This window comes from Chlorocebus sabaeus, chromosome 13 (genome assembly GCF_047675955.1).
Source record: "Chlorocebus sabaeus isolate Y175 chromosome 13, mChlSab1.0.hap1, whole genome shotgun sequence".
NCBI classification, from domain to species: Eukaryota; Metazoa; Chordata; class Mammalia; order Primates; family Cercopithecidae; genus Chlorocebus; species Chlorocebus sabaeus.
The window spans coordinates 637,303-644,348 of NC_132916.1; positions in this window are offsets into that span (position 1 = coordinate 637,303).

Consider the following 7,046-nt stretch of genomic DNA (forward strand, 5'->3'; position numbering starts at 1 on the left):
CTGATCCCATCTTATATGAGACAATTTAATACCAAGAGTGAAAGGGGCCCTGGGGGTGTTTGTAGGTGTCCACTCAGTCCTCTGCCCCTTTGTGAGCATCGGGTTTGTACGTGTTTATGAAATGGTGTGAGACAGGCTCTCCCTTGACCCAGTCCCTGTAGCTATAAAAGTATGGACAATGCAGATAATTCTTTTAAATTAAGATACCAATTTGTTTATTAAATCAATTGCTTCCAGCCACAGCCCTAACTATTCAAATCAAGACAAAAAAAAAATCTGTGGAGTGTGAGGAGGCGACTGCACGTGTTTCTTCCAGAAGCTCCTCTGGGGATGAGAGATGGGCAGGAAGCAGCGTGTGTTTGTGAAGGAGAACCGTGAGTTTCATGTGAAAGGGAGAACGTTTTCTAACTTGGGGTTGGAGCTGGCCGTCGGGAAGCTGGTTCTGAGATGGTGGTGTCGGTGTTGGGTTGGAGTTGGCTGTAGGAAGCTGGTTCTGAGACAGTGGTGTTGGTGCTGGAGGTGCCACCCCTCAGGAGGCTCTCTGGGTTCTAAGGTGGCAGCGCCAATTTATAGTTCTAGAATTTTATTTCTATCTGAAGGGGTTTAACAGAGAGTCAGATGCTCTTTTTTTCCTCAGAAATCCTCCTCTCCCTTTGCTCCTTTACAATATTCTGGGGTTTTGTACATTTCCTGGCAACAATTTGACCCTTCAGTCTCAAAGCTGGTTTAAAGGAGGGTTCTTGGCATGAAGTAAGACCGAGCCATCAGCTTTTCATAAAAGTTCTCCCAGTACAGAATCAGTTGACTCCCAAACTAAGTATTTCTGCATTTATATAACAAAGTTGCATTCCTGTTATGTTTGGATACTGGAAGACTTTTTTCTTTTATGAAAAAGCAGCAGGCACTCATTGGGCCAGGGTGCTGTGGGTAAGTGTCCAAAGACAGAAATCAGACGGTCACAGACAACACAGATTCTGTCCAACCCAGTTACCCTCCAGCAGCAGGTCTCATTCTCCATGGTCCCAGACCCCTCTACACTGAAAAGTTACTGCAGATTGCAGATTTACCAGATAAATTTTAAAATATGTGTTTATTCATTTCAAAATAACAGTACACCACCTACATGTTAATGTTTTTGCAAAAAGTCTCTATATTTTCCAAAAAAAAAAAAAAAAATTAGAAGAGCAGCATTTTTTTTACACTTTTGCAAGTCTGCATAATATCTGAATCCCATGAAAGCCGGGCCACATGCACACTCCTGCAGTCAGCCCACGGCAATGTGGTGTTTTGCTGTTGAAGTCAAAAAGAAAAGTCAGGGAGGTGCTTGTTAGTGGCCTTTTCGGGGAACTGTGGACTCTTCCCTGATACCACATCAAAACTCCACAAGTGGTCATCCTCTAAAGACCACAGTATAGAATCTGAAGCTGGTTGGTGACTGCGTGCGTGTGGCTGTATCACAATCCATTGGTCTGTCCTGCACTTTGAATGAATCTTTTTCCTGTGAACATCATGCTTGGGTCATGTGGAAGATACTGGTCCAGTGAGTTATGGAAATCTTCCAAATGCAGACACAGTTCAGTGGACAGTATTTCCAAAATCACGTGTGCAGCGTACAGGGCCTCGTACGTTGCAGACTGGTTGTGTCCACAAGCATGCTGTCCGTGCTGGATGCCAGGGCCCAAAGATGAGTCCACCTGGGCCTGCCCACCAGAAGCTCATTCTTGAGCGGGGCAGACAGGAAGACGGGGCGACCCATGTGGGTGAGATGACAGCACGGACTCAGGTAACTGGAACAAAGAAGAGGGTGGCATGCGCTGTGAGCCGGGTGGGCAGGACCCGCGCGTGCGCTGTGAGCCGGGTGGGCAGGACCCGCGCGTGTGTGTTGACCAGGCTGGTGAGCAGCGTGTGCTGGGTGGAGGGTCTTGGAAGAGCAAAAGCAGGAGAGACGTGAGAACAGTCTTGGGTTAGACTGTGAAGATCCTGGATGCCTGGGAGGATCTGGACTTGTTGATGCGTTTTTCAGGGACTTTCTATGAGAGATGGTTTTAGAAAGATCACTCTGGCAACACGAAGCAGACGGAAGGAACCAAGCTGCAAGGAAGGAAGCCAGGAAGTCAGTGCACCACACTGGTTCTCTCATTCATTACAGAACTTGCACCAGGGCTTACGATGTTCCAGGCGCTGAGTCTGGATGCTGGGAAGCTGTTCTGTGGACACCTGCCCTTGAGGACCTGTGTCCAGTGCGCGGCAGATGAACCCACACAGGAGGGCACCTGCCCTTGAGGACCTGAGTCCAGTGCGCGGCAGATGAACCCACACAGGAGGGCACCTGCCCTTGAGGACCTGAGTCCAGTGCGCGGCAGATGAACCCACACAGGAGGGCACCTGCCCTTGAGGACCTGAGTCCAGTGCGCGGCAGATGAACCCACACAGGAGGGCACCTGCCCTTGAGGACCTGAGTCCAGTGCGCGGCAGATGTACCCACACAGGAGGGCACCTGCCCTTGAGGACCTGAGTCCAGTGCGCGGCAGATGAACCCACACAGGAGGGCACCTGCCCTTGAGGACCTGAGTCCAGTGCGCGGCAGATGAACCCACACAGGAGGGCACCTGCCCTTGAGGACCTGAGTCCAGTGCGCGGCAGATGAACCCATACAGGAGGGCACCTGCCCTTGAGGACCTGAGTCCAGTGCGCGGCAGATGAACCCACACAGGAGGGCACCTGCCCTTGAGGACCTGAGTCCAGTGCGCGGCAGATGAACCCACACAGGAGGGCACCTGCCCTTGAGGACCTGAGTCCAGTGTGCGGAAGGCAGAGAGAAACCCACGCAGGAGGGCGCGCAGGAGGAGGCTGAGGCAGGAGAATGGCGTGAACCCGGGAGGCAGAGCTTGCAGTGAGCCGAGATCGGGCCACTGTACTCCAGCCTGGGCAACAGAGCGAGACTTCGTCTCAAAAAAAAAAAAAAAAAAAAGGAGGGGCGGTGCATTCATGATCTGACCCTTTAATCCCATTGCTGTTTTCTGCCTTCCTTCTCAGTAAGCTGTTTAGCGCCGTTGGTCTATCCCCTCCTTTTTTTTGGAACACTCACACGCGATCACCCGGCTGAAAGATGGTTAGAGAAAGAAATTGTTAAGAGCCTGGAAAATCCACAAACCAGTGAGCCGGCCCCCGATGCGCGGAGACGCCTTCCCTTCCCGTGTTTCTGGCGCGGGTGCAGACCTTTCCCCGGCCTGGAGGGCGCTGCCTGTGTCACAAGCAGAGGTTTCGGAGGCGGCTCAGCCTGGGGATAGGCTGGTCACAGCCACGCGCTGCTGTCGGGAAAACTCAGCCGGGGACCTGAGGCCAAATGCAAGCTCAGGCCGCAACTACCAAGGAAACCTGCCCCAGTGGGCGGGGCAGAAGGGAGCGCCGGAGACCTCTGGCTTTCAGATCCCCTCTCAGGAGGTTAGACTGTTTTTTACAACAGGGAAAGGAAGATAAGCCCCGCCCCGGCGACACCCTGGCCCTCCCTCGCTGCTGCCTTCCGGCCCCGTGTGCAGCTGAACTCGGCTCTTATTTAAATCGTTTTTAGGAATTAATACTGGTGAACTGACAGGTTTCTTTTTTAATACAAAGTTTAATAGCCGCTTAAAACAAGCCAATAAAGAAGAATGAGAAGATGTTTTTAAAATCAAGTATTTGGCCAGGCTCAGTGTCTCACACCTATAATCCCAGCACTTTGGGACGCTGAGGCGGGGGGATCATTTGAGGCCAGGAGTTCGAGACCAGCCTGGCCAACACGGCAAAACCCAGTCTCTACTAAAAATACAAAATTTAGCCGGGCGTGGTGGCGGCGCCTGTAATCCCAGCTACTCGGGAGGCTGAGGCAGGAGAATCTATTGAACTCAGGAGGCGGATGGAGGCTGCAGTGAGCCGAGATCAGTCCACCGTACTCCAGCCTAGGTGACAAAGTGAGACTCTATCTCTAAAAAATAACAAATAAATAAAATCAAGAATTTACTAAGCATAACGTAGTTTAATGTTATCCTTGTCCCTTTGAGACGTGTTACAAAAACATGTCTGATGGGAGCTCGAGAGCCATGAGTCCCTCATCCTGTTTTCAGTGAATTTTTTCTCCACACCCCTCCCCAGCCCAGGAGCACAAACGGGCCTGGCCTTGACCTAAAGTCTCTCTATTTTTTTTTCTACTGCACTCAGGCCCCGAATAGCTGCTCTTCTCTTCCTCTTTTGCCTACTAGCTGGAACAGGAATTTAAATCCAAGAAGCCTGCCCCCTGTACAGGACACAGGTGGATGTGCAGAGATGGTCCAGGTGAAGCTGCCTTGGCTGAATGTCTGCAGCTGTGCCAGCTGCCCAGGCATGTGAGGAGGGCGGCCGGGCTGCCTCACGACCTCCAGCCGGTCATCAGTGGGCTGGACGGGTGCAGTGGTGGTGTGAGGACACAGGACAGTGGAGGCCGTAATCCATGTCCCCTGAGCAACCTTTCACACAGCCACCTATCACTCCCACGTACCAGAGAGCTCTGCCCCACCCAGAGCAGGACCTGTGTCCTGAGAAGCTGCCCGGCAGCCGTGGCTTCTCCCAAAGGCCTCTGTCCCAAGCCACCGGTTCTATGGTTGCATGGCTGCAGTGGTGGCATTCTTAAGGCCTGAGGAAATATGCGTTGAAATGCACACAGGCCCTGCGCAGGGGGAGCCCAGGAAAGCGCTTCAGCTCCTGCATATTCCTGGATGAGTTTCACCCCCCGTGGTTCCCGGCTGCTCCAGGTCAGCATCCTCTTGTGCCCAGCTGGCTTAGAGTTAACCTAGAAAACACAGTTGAGGAACTAAATCTTCCACTAAGTAAGGGTATACATTCCAAAGCCAATTAAGGGGTGATGGATTAGAAGGCTGTCCCCTCCAGTGTGGCTGCCTCCCAGAAATCACACATTCTGGACCATGGAGGTGTGGGGCACAGACCTCACCTCCACCAGCAGGTTGCCCTCTTCAGATGTCAGCTCAGGCTAGAGGGCAGGCAGCGATAATGCACCTGGCCCCTGAGCACTTAGACCTACCGGCTCAGGTCTGTTCTGCCCTGCTTGGCACAGATTCCCCAAGGGCAGGGTTCTGTCCTGTGCACGGCTGAGTCTCCACTGCCTTGTGGAGCTTCTGGCACATTCTTAGTCATTTGAAAAGCTATTAAATGAAGGAGCCTATGAGGTGTGTGGATTCGCCTTCACCTTGGAAGGAGCAGGAGCTGTGGGTCACCATGGATGGAAATTCTAAGACTGTCCTTGCCTGAAAGCACAGAACAGCTCAGTGGGCAGCGTCCCCAGGCATGCAGGGAGCCCGCACCCCCCACCCCCCCAGCCCAGCCCAGATGCTCCCGAACATCTGGAAACACGGTGGTCCCAGCTGCTCTGTGTTTCAACAGGAAGGACAGAGGCTCATGAGAGCCGGGGGCATGGGGGAAGCTGGGGCAGGGAATCCACACGGGATGTGTCAGCTCCTCAGGGAGACGTGGTTCTGTTTTTCTTTTCATGTGGTTTCATGGAAAATACCTTCTTGAAAACTATCAGCAAAAGTCAAAGAACTTTTTACAGGAAAGAAAATAAATGCACCAACTTATCTGCCTGCGTATCAGATGTGATCCCATCAAATGAGGAGGGCCGCAACAAACAGAAACCCCCCATAGAGAATGTCTACCTTCCATAAGTGAATAAAGTCACAAAACGTATTACCTGATGATTGCCATTTTCATTTCAACGTCATCCTTGTTAATTTGTCTACACAAGTTTTATTGTTCACTTAACCTGAAGCTTACTTTTAAAGACAAAATCCACGAACCCATCGCACATGCTAAGCAGTTACACTCCTGGATGCCCAGAAGCTTGTTCAGGCATCTATCTATCCACTCATTCCCCTTTTTGGAGCAATTACTGTGCCCAGTGTCGGAGCAACAAAGGCATGAGACAGTTCTCATCTTCAAGTTGCTTCCAGGCTGGCTCTGCTACCTTAGAGCTACGAACAGAGATCTTCCTGAACTCTCCTTTTGGCCTCAGGATGATGTAGTATAGAAACAATTCATTAGCAAACAGTCGCCTAGAAATTTAGAGCCGTAACATTTGTTAAGGAACGCGCAGGAAAAGAACACACATTGATGCTTTGAAACAAAATAAAAACTCATTGCATTATATTTGGGCTTAAGGTGTGAATTACGTGCAAGGACATCTGCTCCGTCCGAATTTCTTGAGTATCTGATGAAGGCCAGACACTTCATTCACTCCACATCTAAATTCATCGTAGTGTTTGGCTTCATTGTTACTGAAAATACTGGAAAGAAACGAAAAACTATCAGATAAAAGTGTTCTCAGTTCTGAGCAGCAAAGAGACTGTTAAATAATTAACATTTAGAACATTGATGGAAAATATTTGATGTTTTCTCCCTTTTCCAAGTTAATCTAAAACAAGCCACAGTAAATGCCCCAAAACGTGTTTCCTGTACCCTCCATGGAAGAGAAGCTGCAACTTTAACAGGCCCTCAGGGCTTCCTGCCACACTAGCCCCCTGCCTGCAGCATCCATTTCAGGAGTGGGGAGAGAACCATGATGTCCATCCACATTGTTGTCCAAATGTCCAGAGTGAGTGCAACAGGGGTGGGGGTAATAGGCTGTCAGCAGAAATACACAGAGAGAGGCTCTAAGAGAAAATGACATTGATTTGGGAAATAGGACATTGCAATGAAAATACACGTGCCCTAGTAGATGATGTGCACATTCAGGGAAGTCAAAAAAGACAAAGGTTTTTAAGGGAAAAGTGGGGAGGAACACAGGATTGTTTTGAGATAAGTATCCTTGGCTACAAAGATGAATAACGAGGGAGATTCCAGTTCAGTGCCGGACAGGCACTTGCTGGACAGATGTAGAAGTGTTTTTTGTGTAAGGTTGCAACGGCGTTTGTGCAGAGTGATGGTTTTTTCAGTCTTTTGCAATTGTGTTTGCGCAGTGGTGCATGACCACCGTCCCTTTAGGGTCTGTCCCAGCTCTATTTGTCAGAGCATTTTTTTTT